Source organism: Primulina tabacum, chromosome 9, assembly GCF_025594145.1.
Source record: "Primulina tabacum isolate GXHZ01 chromosome 9, ASM2559414v2, whole genome shotgun sequence".
NCBI lineage: Eukaryota > Viridiplantae > Streptophyta > Magnoliopsida > Lamiales > Gesneriaceae > Primulina > Primulina tabacum.
In genome coordinates, this window is record NC_134558.1 from 25,720,363 (window position 1) to 25,740,545 (window position 20,183).

Below are 20,183 nucleotides of genomic sequence, written 5' to 3' on the forward strand. Positions count from 1 at the left end.
ACTTGTACTTAAAAATACATTTTACTATAATTTGGCGTCGTGCGCTTGCAAGCAATCAAGAAAACACGCAACAAGTTTTTGGCGCCGTTGCCGGAGAGTGCCAAAATTTGAAATTATACCAGTATTGTTACCAATTATTCTAGATTTTAATTTAGAGCTTTTTATTTTATTTTTATATTTATTGATTTGTTTATTTTATCTGTTTGACAGTGCATGCTAAGATCGCTAACCCCTGACTTGCTTATTTTTTATCCGGGGATTGAAAGAACTGCGAGAAGACTAAAGAAAGCGAGAAGGGAAGAAATCCAATCGATGGCCGAAAATAGAGAGAATGACAGGCATAACCTGCCAGAGGCTATACCTATCAGAGATCACTTCCTAACAGTAATCAAAAATCATTAACCTGCCAAAGTTTGCTGGAACTACTACTTCTGATCCTCATGTTCAATTGAAGACTTTCTTGGAGATCACGGATACGGTAAAAATTAATAATATTCCTGACGATATTATTAGATTGCGTTTGTTCCCATTTTCTCTCAGGGACCAAGCAAGAGGATGGCTCCAATCGCTTCCAGTGGAGAGCATAACGACGTGGCAAGAGTTGGCAACAAAGTTTCTTTCTAAATATTTTACCCCTGCAAAGTCTGCACAGTTGAAGATTGAGATTAGTACTTTCAGGCAGACTGACTTTGAGCAGCTTTATGAGGCATGGGAAATGTATAAGGAGTTGTTACGGAAGTGCCAGAATCATGGTTTCGAAGACTGGGTACAGATTGAGCTTTTCTATAACGGGCTGAATGGTCAAACACGAACAATAGTGGATGCAGCGGCAGGTGGCACGATCTTTGCCAAGTCTCCTGCTCAAGCCTATGACTTTCTTGAGCAGATGACTATTAATAGCTACCAATGACCGTCTGAGAGGTCAGAAGTGAAGATGACAGCTAGAGTTTATGCTGTGGATCATATCACATCACTCCCTGCGCAAGTATCAGCATTGACTACACAGATAGCAACCATGAATAAAGTGAGTACATCAAACACTGAGGGACCATCGGTTGTTGTTGAAGAATCACAGTTTCCTGAAGAAGTTCAATACATCAACAACAAGAATTTTGGAGGTTATGGAGGATATCGAGGTAACCCTCCCCCTAATACTTATCATCCTGGGTTGAGAAACCATGAAAATTTTTCTTACGCAAATAATAAGAATGTATTGAATCCCCTGCTGGGGTTCAATACATCAAATGGGGAATGGAAGCCATCATTTGAGGATTAGTTGGGACATTTGTTGCTGAATCTGGCAAAAGAATGGCTAGGACTGAGTCTAGAATTGACAACTTAGAGACACACATGGAGAACATTGGTGCTTCCTTGAAAATCCTTGAGTCGCAAGTGGGGCAGATAACGAAGCAACTCACGTCTCAACCGTCAAGCGCAGTACCAAAAACTGCAGATCCAAATCTGAGAGAAGTAAATGCCGTTTTTATTCAGCATGAGGAGATTGGTAAGGTAAAAATAGAAGAGAAAAAGGTTTATCACATGCCCATCCGGGAAGATAAGTCAGCGACGAACAAAAGAGTCTGAGGTAAGAAAAGTGATAGGTACGATTCAAATCAATGCATTAATATTTCTTTACTCCCCTACCCCCCAGATATTTTTACAATTAAATGCTGAATTTCAGAAGAAAAAAATTCTTGAAGATCTCAAGAACCTACACACTAACATTGAGTTTGCAGATCAGGAGAAAGTGAAATTTACCAAAGGAACACAAAGAAATTTTCCTCAGAAGCTGCAAGATCCCGGTGAATTTGTTGTACCATGTGAAATAGGGGTCAATTAGTGGAAAAAGCTATCTGTGTGTAGAGCCCAAATTCAGTACACGTAAAATCCATGCATTTATTTAAATTGTTAAATTATCTATTCAAGTTTAAATTGAATTTAGTGATGCATAATTTGTGAAATTGCATTATTTTAAATTATTTATGTTTATGTGATGAACATTAAAATTTTTCTTGAGTTTCATGTTTCAGACAATTATTTGATGTGAGATCGAGGAAAAGAGACCGGCGACGATTTTTGGCGATTTTAAAATGTGGTATTTTATTTTAAGTTAGGATTGGGTCATTTTAAATGATTTATTAAGTTTTTAGCATTTCAGAAGCCTAATTTAATTCTTAGGTGATTTTATGATTTTAAAACTTTTCAAGATGTGTCACTTATGCATTTTATTTTAAAATTAGAGGTGTTAGTATTAGATTAGTATTATTTTATTATTAATTATTCACCCATGCATGATTATCCTCCAATTAGGCAATTAATTATTTAATTAAGCTATTCCCCTTAAACTAACTCACGCACACACACGTTACACACACCATCAGCACACACACAATTCACACACCTTTCATTTCATTTTTTTGTAAACAAACTTAGGATTCTTAGAAGTTATCAGCAGCCATCTCATCCTTTTCAAAAAGTTCATCAATTCTCGTGCATTTCCTCAAGGAAAAATCGAGCCACAAATCGTTCCGGATCAACCTCGCACTCGTTCCGCTTCGGTATCGTCGTTTCAAGCATTTTTAAAGATCAAGGCATGTATATTCTTTCGTTTATGCATCGATCTCGTCATAGTATATATTTTTATGTTTATTATGTGTAAAAATTTATCTATGTTGTACAAAATTTGAGCAAAAAAGTGGTTGGATCGATTTTGAAACGATTTTAGATCTCAAAACTCAAAATTTTCTGTCATTTTAAATACTGCGACTTTTCGGTCAATTTTCTGGATAAACATTCATCATATAAAACATATTACTTTTTGATACCTTCGATTTGACAGTAAATTCGTAATTTTTGGACAAGAAACGTGTGAGTTATGATCGTTTTCGTGGGACTGCTCAAACTGCAATTTTTCTGAAAATGTGTTCTTGATGAATTCTTGAAGTTTATTTGTTGCAGGCTTCGTTGGGAACTGTTGGGTGATCGCTGCTGCATTCAAGTATTGTGAGTATGATATTATGATGAATTTTGGTGCTTCGTTTAATGTCGATAGGCACTTGGTTACATTAGAAGTCGTAGGAAACATTTTGGTGTCGAAATGTCGTGTTCACAGTTTGAGTTGCGTTGTATGGTTTGCATCGTTGTTTTGAGGTGTCATGAGAGTTTGAATCATTCTCATAGCGTCCTAGGATGGGTCTCGAGGTGTTGGTTCACGGTCCGCATGATCGAGTTAGGAGAACTAAGCCACAAGTGTAGTGATTTCCGTTGGTTTACCACTCCAGTAGGTACACGGATCCGGAGCCGGACCCTGACACGGGGTCTATGCCCTTGTTTCTTTCGAAATGTGAATTTCCAGCGCCTACATGGACCCGGACCCGGACCCTTACACGGGGTCCGTGTCCTCCTCCAAAAAATTATATATATATATATATATATATATATATATATATATATATATTAGGAATTGTTTTGGGGTTTAATGTCATGATTTAGTACGATGACTAAAAGAGGTCAAGTCTCGATAGATTTAAAACGTCATAAGGAAATTTGTCATTTTGGGTGTGAGCAAGACTAATACGTCTAAGTTATGAAAGATAAGTGCAGCAGTGGCCCCAAGCGAGATCCAACAAATCCCTCAACGCCAAGTAAGTATGTTCGACGTGCAAAAGAAAATATTTTATGTTTTTGAGGTATGCTAAATGTCTTGTGACCAATTATGAACAGGTTTGGAAGCCGGAGAACGTGTCCGGGGACCTCTCCAACTATGAACAGGTTTGGAAGTCGGTGAACGTGGCCGAGAACCTCTACACCCCGGTAAAGCATGACCGGGTTTAGATCAGGATTGGAAAACGGTAAAACATGACCAGGGACAAATCCACCCGATAAAGCATGACCGGGGATCTCATGTATGTGGCAGTGGATTTTTCCTGTCAGCCCAGTACTGTAGTTTAATCTGATCAGGCACATTTATGTATGAGTCACTTTCTTTGAAACATATCTCTACGCAAAATGATGAAGTTTATGTATGTTCAAGTATGTATGAAGCAAGCATGTTTATGAAAAGTTTTATGACGATGACATGTCTATGTTTATGATATTATGTTCAAGTTTCAAGTATGTACGTTTTACTTTAAGGATGCATGTGATTTTATTATGTAGTACTTGCTAACTCCAGTTTATACATGTTGAGTCTTTAGACTCACTAGACTTGATCGATGCAGGTGAGGAAGATGTTGAGGAGACGTAGGGTGGGGACCAATGAGCCAGCTTGGACTGTGCAGGAGGCTAAACCCGAGGACCGCCAATGTTTTAAGATTTTATGCATGAAAATTTTAATACTCGGATTTCACGTTATGGTTACAATGTTTAAACATGTATTTTTCTTTAGCAAACTTTATTTGTGATCTTTTTATTGCAAATATTTTGGATGAACAGTTTATGGATGATCGCAATTTGAAAGTTTATTTTGTATTTAAGAAATTTTTATTTTCCGCAAATTTTAAAATAGTTTAAAAGTATGGTACGTTACACTGTGACTCAGGAGCGAGCGTGAATATAATGCCAAGTTCTCTCTACGAGAAACTTGGATTGAGCAAAATCCAACCCACAGAACTAAGCTTGCAGATGACAGATAAATCGGTCAGGACACCGTTGGCTATTGTGGAAGATGTTGAACTTCAAATCGATAAATTGAAGGTTCTAGCAGATTTCGTGGTACTTGACATAGAGAATAGTCAGAACGTTCGCGTCATTCTATGATGACCATCATTGGCTATTCTTAGGAGCCATCATTGACGTGAAACGAGGGAATTTGACCATGGAGGTTGAAGGTGAAAGGGTAGAAATCAAGGCATCCAAAAGTTATCACGACCCACCTTGAACAGTCCAATGACAGTCGGGCTGACGACATTAAACCAAGCGCTTTTTGGGAGGCAACCCAAACGCTATCTTTTACTGCTTTCGTTATTTTATTCATTTTCAGTAGTATAATTGCTTTTACGTTATCTTATTTTATTTAATTATGGAGGTGAATATTAGACATTGATACGTATTTTATTATGCAGGTAAAAGTTGAAACAAAGTGTGCAAAGAGCTCAAATATTCGTAATCTCGGGCGTACAGGCGCCTAGGCGCCACCAACAACCGTCGCATCGCCATTTTATGCGAAGATACAGCGGCTAGGCGCAACATATTGAGCACCGCAGCGCCATTTCATGAGAAGGACTAGCGCCGCGGCGCTGAAGGGGCAGAGAATTAAGCGCCGCGGTGCTACTTACTCAGCGCCGCGGCGCTTGTTCGTGTTATAAGGAAAAAAAAGGGCCAAGAGTTCATTCTACTTCTACCCTAAACCAAGCAACGCCGCAGGTTCACCTCCTCCACCACCAAGAATTCGCCCCTCACCATAAATCCTCCACAATTTCTCTTTCAAAACAACACAATACACCACACAAATCATCCTCAAACCAAATCCACCAAAATGCCTCACTCCTAGCACCTTTTTGGCTCAAAAATTTCAAAGAGAGTTCTTCAACGAGCCGACACCGGACATATTGCAGCATATTTTGGTTAACCTATCATAAGGTAACATTTTTGGTGTAGTGATTCTTGATTTTAACGCTTGAAATTCGAAAGAATTGAGTTTTGAATTACGTACAGAAGGTGTTCGATGAATTGTCCGAGTGATTTTGTTGTTGAGAATTGTTGGATTGGAAGTATTGCATGTTAGAGGGGATCTTTAATTGATTGGTTGTGTTGATATTGTGGGTGCTGCATTGTTGTAATTTTTTTGTGTGAGGCGTTGTTGAAAAATTGTTGTTGATCGAGGTTTTTATTGAATTGAAATATGCATCCGAAGAAAAAGAGCAAGCAGGTTCAGTCTGGGGATGGCGAGTCGTCTACCGCCAGTTTTGATAGACGACGGTTCTGGGATGTCGTTGCTACTGAAAATTACTCTAAATTACAATAAAAAAGCATGCAGCGGGAAAAAGGGATGGATCAGAGCGTCCCGGGTTGTGAGACATTGAATCTTGCTAGGCGTCTAAACTTGGAAGAGTTTGTGAAATCGCCAGCAGACGCGGTGATTTCCCTTGTGCGGGAATTTTATGCCAATCTAAAGGTTAAACATGAGGATTATAAAGTGAAGATTTGGGGCCGGATGGTTGCCTTCGATAGCAAACGATCAATTCTTTGTACTCGATGCCTGACTACGACACAGATGAGTACACGATGTTCATGCGAGAGGCTTATCCCTACGAGACAATCATAACCACATTTTGGTAGCCGGGCACGGCTTGGAAGCTCAACAATTAACGAGCCCCAGTCACATTCTCTGTGACGTCTATGAAGAGGGAGGCGTACAACTAGTATCACTTTGTAGCCTCGCGGTTGATGCCATCTGGGCATGTGTCTAATGTGACTAAGACGAAGGTAGCCTTGGTTTATTTTATCATCACTGGCAGGATAGTTGACGCATGCCGGGTGATTATGACGTCTATTTTGCAGGCTGCTTGGGGCACCTCCACTGTTAGCATGCCCCATTTGTCGACGATCACTGACCGCTGTCATGTAGCGAGGGTTACATGGATGATAGCGAGCCAGTATTGCATACAAAAGGCGACATCTTACTGGTTGCAAAGCTCCCGAGGGATAGGAGACAGAGACAGAGACAGATTGAGAGTGGAGAGGCATCAGAGAGTAGAGCACGGTCACAGCCCGTCCCACAGCCATCACACACACGATAGGCGGAGACCGGCAGTGCACAGACCGACCACCACCGTCTCAATGAATTAGAGCGCAAGATGAATAGACTATTGAGGATGACACGCAAGCACCAAGAGTACGTGCACGATTTTAATCGAGTGCTTGCACAGCGTTTCCCTGCTACTAGTTCATCTGAGGAGCCATTCCCACCATCGCTAGAATTTGGACACAGACCTATTGAGGATGATATCGAGTATGATGATGATGAGGAGGTTGAGCTATCAGGCGAGGACAGCGAGTCCTGATGCTCGCTATATGAGGTACGTAAGCCCCCGTTTTTCTTGCTTTATTACTGTACATTTGGGACAATGCACGTACTTAAGTTTGGGGGGATCGTTAATTCTGCTTTACTTTTGAGTTTCAGTTGCTTTTTAGTTCAGTTGTTAATTCATTGTTATTTTAGGAATTGCATGATTAGTTATTCCCTGCACAGTTGAGTCTAGTTTGTTAAAAAATTAAATTAATTATTGCATGTTAGAGTCGTTAGAAAGAGTTATGGATAAATCATTGTGTGACCGATGATGAGAATGAAGTTATGGTTCTGAAAACATATGTTTATGATAACTTGAGAGTCACAATTTGTTTTTGCACTGTCATGTTTGTTGATACTATCAATGCTTAGATACAATTTACATAACTGTGATGCTAATTGGACAATGGATATCTGATTCTTTGTAATTCTCACATGACATTAACTGACACTTTTGCAAATACAGAGATGATCTAGGCAATTTTTCTCAATATCTTTGGGCCTGTTTTCATTGTTTATTAGTCCATTGTTAGCCCATTGAGCCTCGAGTTCATTGAGATACTTGACTCTGCTTCGTGCACCTATCTCATATATCATTTTGATTGAACAATGCATGTGAATTTGTTTGTATGAGATGACTAATGAATTGACGGAAATCTAGAACTTGCTTGAACACTTTTCAAGGCGAAATACGGATAATATGTGATATAGGAATGATTTAGGCAATCTTTGGAACCATTTAAGCCTTCGAGCCTACCAAATGAACATAAAATATCCCTAGTGTCCCATTCTGAGCCTACTAAAAATCAAGTGGTGTGTGTCAATGACATAAAATTCACCACCCCACTTGTATCTATTCTACATCCCACAGAAACTACCTAATGAAGCTTATACACTTATTGTCCTACCTAAATTTTGAGAGAAATAAGTTCATTGGTTTTGTGATGATTCAAATACTCCTTGAAAAGAAAAAGAAAAATTAAACGTGCAATAAGAAGTTGAAAAAGAGACAAAAAGAAGAAAAATAATCAAAGAAATGAATCAAAAAGTGATGAAAAATAAAACTATGAGAAATGGAGGATATGATTGGGAAGAAAACAATAAAGTGATGGTGAATGAAATGAGAGTGAAGATGATGAAAATTCGATTATTCCTCTCAAGTTTTGATTTCCATACCTTTTATTGTAGCCATGAGCCATAGCCTAACATTACAAGCCTACAAGACCTATTAACCTTGCACATTTATCCAATATACTGGTGGAGAAAATTTGTTCAAGTCAAGCCTAAAGATACCTGAGAAACATGGTTAGAAAGTATGAATTTTAATCATTTGCATGTAAACATCTCATTGTATAACATCATCGCTATGTAGACTTATGTTGAATACCTGTTGAACCAAACAGTTACCAATAAAGTCCTTTGGGATTTGTATAAGTGAATTTGTATGTTAATGAAGTGTGGATCTCTTGAGTTTATAAGGCTAGTGGGTATTGTAAATTTATTTGAGCATTTGATTGGGTAAATAAACATTGACATATCACATACGCACGTGACTCTTGAGTGATTATGAATTACATAAAAAATGGATTAGTCGAAGGCCATGATCAATGGTTGCATATCCATGACTGTTAGTCGTTATCAATAATTGTTGATTAAATTCATATTTTTACTTTCATTTTTCTCGGGACTAGCAAAAGTTCAAGTTTAGGGGGGTTTGATAAGTGAAAAAATTGCACTTAATTTATATGTTAATCCATTTGATTTATGTTGGTTTCGAACAGAATTACGCTTGTTATTTGTTGTTTTTGCGCTGTAAAGGAGATAAACAACTATTGGACGAATGATGGCGATTAGGAGCAATTTTTGATGTCGAACCATTGATGAACTGGAGCAGAAGCACCAAGGATCAAGCGCCTAGGCGCCGACTGTCAGAGCCGCAGCGCTGAACTGCCGAGAAACAAGCGCCTAGGAGCTGTCTCTCAGCACCGCGGTGCCACATAATGCGAATGCCAAGCGCTTGGCAGCGCCGCGGCGCCACACCCTCGACAATCGGGTGCCTAGGCACTAATGGTGGCGAGAACATAACTAATGGACTTTAATTTAAGGCCCAGACGCGGAAATATAAAGAAAAGGAGGATTCAGAAGATAGGGACGCCGTTTTTGGAGAGAAAAACACACAAGAGAGCAGGAGCAAACACGAGACGAAGATCCGGAGTGCAAAGATTGATCAAAAATATGAAGAACGACGGATCTGGAGACAGAGAAGACACTTCGGATTTGTCATCTATTCTTTCACTTTTATATTTTACTGTGTTGTGATGTCTAAAACTTTAAACATGTGTTGTTTTTATTTAGAATTCGTCATGAACTAATTTTATAGTCTATAGAATGACGTAGCTTTGTCGATACGTTGATTTGACGCGGCTGTTTATATGATTTAATTCCATTTGGTTTAATTGTGTCTCTTGTTTTTATTCACTGCAATTTACTGCCATAAATTTTGTGTTGTTTGATTAATTCTACAACTCGGGAGAGGGATTATGATTTTAGATAATTAGAAACACATCGTTGAATGTTTATATCGATCCGAAGGCGTATAACTTTATCGAGACTTAATGCGAAAATCATTTGCATTTATCAATGAAACTTAGATTTTTATTAGGAATGTTTGAATCGAAGTTTGATTGATACAATTTATTCGTCACTTGGGAAAGGGAAAATAAAATAATTAAGTGTTCTTGGCCATTAAATAATTGAAATTCATGAATATAAATTCAATCGGGAATAATTATCGTGAAAATTTAGTGAAATCATTCCTCTAGATATTCTCTCGGTGATATTTGTCCATTCGGTGTTTAGTTTAATTATTTATTTGCAATTAAGTTGTTTTTAAACAAATAAAAAGAGAACAAACCAAACCTCTTTTGATTTTTCTAAATAAAGTCGAGACTATTTTAAGTACAAGCACTGATATACGTTTATATACACACTCCTCGTGCGGTCGACACTTGTACTCAAAAATACAGTTTACTATAATTTGACGTCGTGCGCTTGCGAGCAATCAAGAAAACACGCAACAATAAACAGTCTCAGAGTAAGCCATGCATAATGTCATCGTAGAATAGTACTCTGAACACAAATCATATAAATCAATCTTGGCTAACAAACTGGCTGCAATGGCATGAGTACATGAGATTCTATCAATATCAAAAACTCGGCATGTGCATCTTTTTTATTCCAGGTCCACTAATAGCCGAATGTCCACGGCTCCTAACATCAAACTCAAGACGTCTTATGTAACGTCTACTATATTAAAAATACGTAAATATATATGTATATATATATATAAAAATACAGCTCACATTTTGAAAATAAGCATTTGAATAATTTGCATGCATGTAGTCCTACTTAAAATATTATTTAAAAATAATCTTCTGTAATTACCAATAAAATATCACAGGGAATAAGCGAGTAAAAATCCTAACATCCAACAGTGAAATAAACAGCGTATAAAAATACTCATATCTTCTCAACATCGTAAAATTATAAATGTGCGGAAAAACATGAGGTCCTCGGGTCGTGTCGCGCCACCAGGTCTGCCTACTCAGAGTTCAGCACCTCCAGTTCCCTCGATATCGAGCTCACCTGCATCACACACGCCTAGTGAGTCTAAAAACTCAACACACTTGTACCAGAAGTAACAAGTACATATACATGGCACATAACAGTGAAAAATACCATACTAAACATACTTTTCATGAACTTTAAAAGCGTAACATAAACGTGTCGTGTAAAATCATGACGTGTCAAAACAGTTCATCAGTTAATATAACGTACCGTACTTTTTACTACTTAAAATTTGCGGAAAAATAAAAATTTTCTTGATTATAAAATAACTCTCAACTTCGATTTAAAATAAATTGTACGTCTCCAAAAGTGTTTGCAACAAAAGATCTAAAAATAAAGTTCACCAAAAGCATCTGATTAAAATCTCATAACCAGTAACATAAATCAGAGTATTTTGATCATTTCACAAGGCATAAAACATGGCGGTCCTCGGGTTTAGCCTCCAGCTCAGTCCAAGCTAGCTCCTTGGTCTCCACCCCTAGTCTCCTTCAAGTCATCCTCACCTGCATCGATCAAGTCTAGTGAGTCTAAAGACTCAACACGTATAAACTGGAAGTAACGAGTAATACGTAATAAAACCACATACAACTTTAAAATAGAGCGTACATACATGAATTTGAACTTGCACTAAAACTTGAACTTGCATACGTACATACATAGACATGCCATAAACATAAAACTTTTCTTAAACGTGCTTGCGTACTTGTACATACATGAACATACATAAACTTCATCATTTTGCGTTGAGGCATGTTTCAAAGCGAGTGACCCGTAACATAAATCGACTGATCAGACTAAACAACAGTACTGGGATGACATGGACGAATCCACTGCCACATACATGAGATCCCCGTTCATGCTTTAACAGGTGGATTGGTCCACGTTCATGCTTTAATGCTTTCCAATCCTTATAACGTCTCGCTCATTTTAAAAGTGCGGAAATATTTTTTTTTAAGCTCACATTTTTGAAATATCATTTAAAATAATCGTCTTTATTTTACAATAAAAATATCACAATTTAAAATGACCAACGTCAAACGTAAACGTAAAGGAGTAAAAATCGTAATAGAAAAATATAACATTTAAAAAAAATGATCTTAAGTATTTGTCAGTAAAAATAGCGCGGTTTAAAATAATCAAACTCGTCCAAAACCACGTAAACGTAAACGTGTAAAAATCATAAAATCATCATCGTAAGAAAATGTTCATCTTCTCTCAATTGCATAAATCATAATGCGGAAAACAGGTGGTCCTCGGGTTGTGTCACCGCACCAGGTCTGCCTACTCAGAGTTCGGCACCTCCAGTCTCCTCAACATTTAGCTCACCTGCATCACACACGCCTAGTGAGTATAAAGACTCAACACACCTGTACCAGGAATAACAAGTACATATACATAGCACACAGCAATGAAAAATATCATACTCAACATATCTTTCATGAACTTAAAAGCATAACGTAAACGTGTTGTGTAAAATCATATCGTGTCAAAGCATGTCATCTCATGTCATCATATACGTAAACGTGTCGTATCCTTTCAAAACATGATAATAATCATAGCATGTATCATCGTATCAACATATACGTGTTAAAGCATGTCAACTCATGTCATCATATACGTGTTAAAGCATGTCAAATCTCATCCTTCAAAATAGCATCATAATCATCACTTAATAAAAACATGTATATACGTAAATTTTCCTTTAAACCAAGCACGCAATGTATTTATCGTAATTCCATAAAATTCATGAACGTTATGCATAAACATTTAAAAACATGATAAAATGTGCTCAAGACGCTGCCAGGACCAACATCTCACCCCGGGTGCAAACTGACCATTTTGCCACTGTAAACCCAAAAATTACCGTTTTCTCCCTAGACGTAAAATTTCACGTCTTTGACATTTTCTTAATTCATTGACTGTAACATGTCCCAAATAATTATTTAAGCCTACATGAACTTTCCCATATTTTCATTTGGCTTAAATCGATGACTTAAAAATTAATCTTTAACTATAACATATTAATACGTTTTAATCCCGAATTAAACCAAATCTTATCATAAAATTCCCAAATTAAAAACTTAGACTTCTAATAATTATTTGAACTTAAATAAAATTTTCCATAATTTTATTAAGCTTAAATCTAAGCGTTTCAATTTAATTATTTAATTAATGTTTCGTGCGGCGACTAAATCCCGGATAAATCTAAAACTCATTATTTTGATCCGAAACTTACCAAACTCTTTAAAATGTCCCAAAACATATTTAAAAGCATTCCTAGACGTAAACTCGAACTCATTTCATAACTTAACCGAATTGTTTTAAAACTTGGATCGGGGTCCCTATTTATACCCAAATCGGCTCTAAACTCAACCAAATTTCTCCCAACTTTTTAGCATATCTTAAAAACACTTAAAAGGTCCTAACAACCCTAAAACCGAGCTCTTAAACACCTGAACCCTCCTGGAACAGCTGCTGTAAAAATTCAGCGAGCCCACCCAACTTAAAGCTTATGCACCTACTCGAGCTATTCACCAACCTAGACCGCACCACCTACGACCAGCCATGACTCGACCACACTAAGACCACTCTAGGACCCTACTGGACCTCATGAACTCACGGCTAACCTCCCATGTAAGCAGCAACTCACCACAACCGCTAGTCTTCCCAAAGCGTCTAACCCGAAGCCTATTTCCTACCTTCTGCACACCGCGCCTAAAGATGGTTCCAGCACGTGTTGAACCCTTTCAAGCCTTGTCTCAGACCCACCAGGATCTGGTCTAAGGCTCGGCTAGGTCCTGGTGTTGCTAGTTACCTCTGCACGCTAAATATCCCAAGAAACGAGCTATCCCCTTGAAGCACTCCTCTCGGCTAATCATCTTGCAACCACCAGCAACAATTCTAAACCCCAAAACACCACCTTGACACCAAGTACAGCCCTTAAACAACTAAAAACAGCAACCCCTTGCACCACAGAAAACAAAGCGTGAGTTATAGTTCAGAAAATAGAAAAATGCAGCCAACCCGTTAAATCTTCAAGCATGGAGTTAGATCGAGATTTTCACACACAGAGCAACATTTAACAACATATATATAGCGTATATGATGCAGAAATAAAAGTACGTGGCGTGCCTTAGAAATTTGATGAACAAAACGAGAAGAGGGAGACCCGGATGGATTTCTTTTGCAAGAACAAGAGCACACCGACGGAAACTTCAGCTGGAAATGAAGAATACAGAGGGGATATTGTGTAATGAAGGGGTGTCGGTTGGTGGGGAGGGTATTGTTAAGTTTAGTAGGTCCTTAGGTATTTATTAGTTATTTAATTAATAAGATAATGGTTCCTAAATGGTCGTTTAAAAATTTAAAAATAGTTTTAGGCCCAATAAATTTAAAAATATACCCATTAAATCCAAACATACTCTCGAAAAATATTTCGTGTTGAAAAGTTTTTTAAAATATTAGCTGAACCCTCAAAAAGTTCCCTGATTCGATAAAATTCGCGTAACGTTAAAAAAATAAAAATCATGCGGTTAAAAATACCCAATAAATCTCAATTATTGAAAAATAACTTTAAAACATCTTATATTAATTAATAAAAATTAATCGTGTAATAAAAATAATTTTCTTGAAAATTTCTCGGTCTCCGATCCTCGTTTGAGCGCGAAATGAAACTTAAAAATCATAGTGCATGAACTTTTAAAATTTCATGAATTAAATCCTATCATGCAATAATAATGCATAAAATGCATAAAAATAATTAAACAAAATTTAATAAAATAAAAATACATTTTATGCTTTAAAAGAATTTAATAAAATACCAAAGAATTTAATATTTGCATGCATGTGATTCACGTGGACTTCAAAATTTCGGGACGTTACAATCCTGTTCTAAACCCGTTCATGATTTAACGGGGTGGATTGGTCCCTGGTCATGCTTTACCGCTTTCCAATCCCATACATAAATTGATCACAAGACATTTAGCATACCTCAAAAACTTGAAATATTTTCTTTGCACGTCAAATATACTTACTTGGCGTTGAGGGATTCGTTGGATCTCGCTTGGGGCCATTGCTGCACATACTAACATGAATTCAATGCTTAAATAGCATAACTTAGACGTAGGTATTCGTACTCACCACTGAATCAAGTAAATGGCTTATGACATTCTAGATTACTCGGGGCTTGACCTCGTTTAATTGTCTTACTAAACCATGACATATAGTCCCAATTCGATCCCTAAAATATTTCCCAAAGACTGGAGTATACGGACCTCGTGCACCCCTCCGGGTCCGGGTCCGGGTCCGGGTCCGGGTCCGTGTAGGTACTGTAAAAGCATACTCGAAAAGAAATGAGGACACAGACCCCGTGCCTAGGTCCTTGTAGGAGTCCGTGTAGACTCTGTAAAAAGACATTCGGAAGAAACAAGGGCACGGACCCCGTGCCAGGGTCCGTGTAGGCTCGGTGAAAGTAAACCAACGGGAAATCATGTATTCAAGGCTTATTCCTCCTAACTCTATCATCCCGACCATAAATCGACACCTCGAGACCCGTCCTAGAGTGCTAGAACACTCATTCAAACTCCAACAAACGCTCCAAAACAACGATGTCCAACTTACAACGCAATACAACTCATGAACACGAAATTTGACACCAAAATCAATTCCTACGATTTCTAACTAAACCAAGTGCCTAATGACACGAAACGAAATACCAACATACATCCCAACATCATTCTCGATATACCTAAACGCAGCAATGATCACCCATCGATGCCCAACAAAGCCTGCAACAAGAAAATCTCAAGAACACATCAATAACATAATTTTTCAGAAATCGCAGTTTGAGCAATCCCACGAAAATGATCATAACTCACTCAATTTTTATCCAAATATTTCGAATTTTACATTAAACTGAAGGTATCAAAAAGTTCTACAATTTTCATTTTGAAAGTTTTCTCAAAATCACGACCGAAAAATCGCAGTTTTCAAAAGAACAGTAAAATTTGAAATTTTAGATCTAAAAACGTTTCAAAATCGATCCAACATGTTTCTGCCCAAACCTTGCACATCATACATGGATTTTTACGCATAAAACAACGCAACACATACTATGACATGATCGACGCAGGAAAAATAGTATATATGTGCCTTTTGATATTTAAAACCACGATACGGCGATACTGAAGCGGAGACAGTGCGAGGCTTGATCCGGAACGATTAGTGGCTTGTTTTCCTTAGAAGAAAACTCACGAAAATTGCTAGAGAAGATGAAGAGAAGGGGCAGCTCTTTTTTCTCTCAAGAACCCTAGGTTTTTAACTCTAAAAAATCTGAAAATAAAATGTGTAGGTGTGTGTTGTGTGTTTTGGTGAGTGTAAAAACATGTAAGTGTGTGTGAGTGTGTGAAACGTGTGTGTGTGTGTTTTAATTAGAAGAAATTAGTGCGAATTTAACTAATAAAAAGGTTAACTCACACTAATGTAACCAAACTCCATGTAACCAAACTCCCCAATTCAAATAACTACAAACTAATTTTACGAAATTCCCATTTCTAACAAAATAAATTGCACAAAGCCAACTTTAAAAGTTTTAAAATTCTAAACTCTCTAAATAAATCAATTAGACTCGAAAAATGCTAAAAACATAATAATTTATTTAAAATGCCCCAAACTCAACTTAAAATAAAATACCACATTTTAAAATTGCCAAAAATCGTCACAGGTCTCTATTCCTCGGTCCTGCATCGAATAATCGTCTGAAACATGAAACTCGAGAAAATATTTTAACGTGCATCACATAAACATTAAAATAATGTAAATAATGCAATTAAATAAATTATGCATCACAAAAAAAATCATTTTAAATTTAAATATTTTATTTAACAATTAAATAAATGCACATGTTTTACGTGTACTGATTTTGGGTTCTACAGTTAATCATCATTACTTTTACTGAATTCAGTTCATTAGAGGTGACTATCGTACATTATCATTTATGATGGATCCATCATACATAGAACCGCGGTACACTGCGGCTGTCGGACATAGTGACAGGATTACCCATCCACTGTGCCTAGGCCTCATCATCAGCATTTACATATACGTCTTAAGCATTTAAATATACTTCGATAGCCACAACTAATTCTCATCATTCAAAACGTCATCATTTTCATCACATATGAAAATCATGCACATATGCAATTTTTCTTAAAACCAAGCATACAACGTACATTTTCATAAACTCTTAAAATCGTGATCATGATGCATAAACATTTAAAATATGATGAAAAATGTGCTCAGGACGTTGCCAGAACCAAAATCTCACCCCGGGTGCAAAATGATCATTTTGCCCCTGGAAACCCAAAATTACCGCTAAAATTTGACCCGAAGCTTACCAAACTCCTTAAAACAACCCAAAAACATATTTTTAAGCATTCCTAGACGTAAACTCGAACCCATTATACAACTTAACCGATTTGTGTTAAAACTTGGATCGGGGTCCCGGTTTTAACCCAAATCGACTCGAAACTTAACCGAATTTTCCCAACCTTATTACCATGCCTTAACAACATCTAAAGGTACTAAAACCCCAAAATCCAGATCTCTAAACTTACGAAAACCATCCACCAAGTTGCTGGAAAATTCAGCTGTTTCCCTTATCAAACCCTCGATGCACTACCCAAACACTAGCACCTCTAGGCTCGCACCAGCTCGCGCCAGCCATTAACCAAGCCATCTAGGACCTAGACCAGAACTTAAGGGACCAACCATACCAACTGACCCAGCCCCATGAACGCTGGAAACCGCAACTCCTCGCTAGACAACAAAACACGCCCCACGAGCCAAGTTCCCAAACCAGCGCACAATCGGCCTCCTAGCTAGATCCAGCCGTGTTAGAGCTATCCCAGGCCATGGCTCAGGTCCACCAGGGTCTGGTCCAAGGTAGGGGACGGCCCTTGCGCAGCGAAGTACCTCAAACTAACGGCTTAACCATATCGGACCCAAACAAACACCAACCCGCTCGGCCCTCAAACGTTCACAACTAACTCGATCAAGCTTTGACTCCAGCACCTAAACCACATCCCTCTCGACAATAACAGCTCCCTGTAGACCTATTACAGCAGCGGCTTACACCACAAACCAGAAAAATCGTGAGTGAACAACAAAATAATGCAAGAAATACATATAATAACCGAAATCTTTCATAAACAAGGAGGGATCGAAATTTTTATTGCATATACACATTAAACAGCATATAAAACGTGAGTGATGAGTAAAGGAGTGATACAAAGCGTTCGTTGATGATTTCTACGCAAGAACGTCGAAGAACGAGTGTCGGGGAGCGCCGGAGAAAATTATTTTGCAATAAAATGTGATAGCCGATGCTTTGCTGATGAAAGGCTACTGAAACCGAGAGGATTCTGAGTGGAAGGGGAGGTGTCGGCTGAATGATGGCTTAGGTTTAGGTTTAGTGGTGATTAGATATTATTTAAATAGTTAATTAAGGTGCAAATGGGCTTAAATGGTCATTTAAAAAGTTTAACAAAAATTTTAAGCCTAATAAGCTTAAAATTAGGCTCATTAAGTCCAAACACACTCCAGAAAAAATAATTCGTTTTGGTAAGTTTTTGAAAATATTACCTGAACCCTCAAAAAGTCATTCGTTTCGATAAAATTTGCGTACCGCTGAAAAATATGCTCTGGCGGGTAAAAATACCCAACAAAGCCGATTTCTTGAAAAATACATTTAAAACATCTTATATTAAATAATAAAATTAATCCTATAAAAAAAATAATTTTCTTAATAATTCGCCGGTCTCCGTTCCTCATTCGAGCGCGAAATGCAACTTAAAAATCCTAATGCATGAACTTTTAAAATACCAAGAAATAAATCCTATCATGCTATAATTATGCATAAAATGCATAAAAATAATTAACCACATAATTTAATAAAAATCCTAGATTGTATGCACTCAGGTTACATGAATTAAATTCCTGGACCTTACATCCTAATTCAAAAACTTGCATTCCCTGGGCATCAGTGAACCTGCTACGAAGAATCTCCTCGATGGCAGGGGTCAGATTAGTGGTAGCTGCAATTGATGCGTGGCGCTATCGAGCAAACCAAGATGAGGCCAATTTTTGCAAAAAATCTAAAAGTGCAATGATTGGAAGCTTCCTCTCTTCGAGTAGTATAGCATTGATCGACTCAACTCCATTTGTCTTCATAATATTGTAACGGGTATTTGGACAATATGCTCGAGTCCATCGATCAACTGAATCTATCTCGTCCAAAAACTGCGCGGCCTCATGATATCTCTTCCTAAAATCATTGTATGCAATATCAAACTCGACATCCTTATAAATTTTTGCAATGTGCAGAAACATTTTGGTTGCACCTTTCTTTTGCACCTAGTTTTCAAGTTTTGGGATAAATGTCACGTACAATGACCATGATGTGCATTTCTATAGACACTAGAAACCGCATTAATGATTCCTTGGTGTCTATCTGATATTATCACCAATTCATTTAACTTAGTTAAAAACCAACTCCACGAAAAAGTACACTCGACATCTACTATTCCCCACGCCAAAGGATATTGGTGATATTTTCTATCTTGTGGCGATGCCACGAGTAAAACACAATTATACTTGCCCTTCAACCACGTACCATCAATTGATACAATTTTTCGCATACTTCGATATCCCCTGATGCATGCACAAAAGGCAAGAAACATATACTTGAATCGATTTCCTCGTCGACACATATGTCTGTTATGCTTCCTCGATTCATCTTCTCAACCATGTGCATTTAACAAGGTAATACAGCAAAACTCTAGGTAGGATCACCTTTCAAAACATTGTCAGCTAGTTCTTTTCTTCTCCAAACCTTGTAATATGATATATCAGCATTCATACTATTGCGCATCATCTCCATCACCGCTTTTGGTACAATTGGCACTGGATGACCTTTGAAATTATCCACCAACATATCACGAACAACAGCCAAACTCGCTCTGCAGATTCTCTTACGTCTCCCTGTCAAACCACATGTGTGTGTATTGCAATATGTCCGAACGGAGAATGCATTTGAATCATTTTTATTCTTTGAGGTCCAGATTCTCCACTTACAATCAGACACTGTACATTTTACGGCGTACACTTTTTGGCTACTTTTTACAGTCTCAAATTCAAAGCAAGCTTCCAAACTGATTCTACTTAACTCCTTTTTCACCGCTTCTCTGTTTGGAAATTCTTGACCAACAAACAAGTTTGAACTATCTGTGAATGAAAATGTGTCATTATCAATACCTACATATGCAACCACATTTGTGTCATTACTTGCAACCACATTTTACTCGACCTCAATGTCATGGATTACATTCACATCATGTGCTTCATCACATGTCTCAGCCGTGTTACTACGATCCAAATGGATGGCATCACTACAAGAAAAATTATTTTCCGCAGCACGTCATCAACAATGTGTATTAAAAACACGCTGCGAATACTACTTTTCACGGCGTGCACCCATATGTACGTTGTT

The 20,183-nt window shown here is 37.6% G+C and overlaps 1 long non-coding RNA gene across 1 annotated transcript; it reads right to left on the reverse strand.

The window, feature by feature from the left end:
* Positions 1-10,585: 10,585 nt before the first annotated feature.
* On the reverse strand, positions 10,586-13,906 carry LOC142504578 (uncharacterized). The gene is made up of 3 exons (XR_012804248.1): positions 13,769-13,906; positions 11,350-11,962; positions 10,586-11,139 (listed from the first exon to the last, which is right to left on the reverse strand). It is a non-coding gene; the product is annotated as an uncharacterized LOC142504578 (long non-coding RNA).
* Between the last annotated feature and the right edge of the window lie 6,277 nt (positions 13,907-20,183).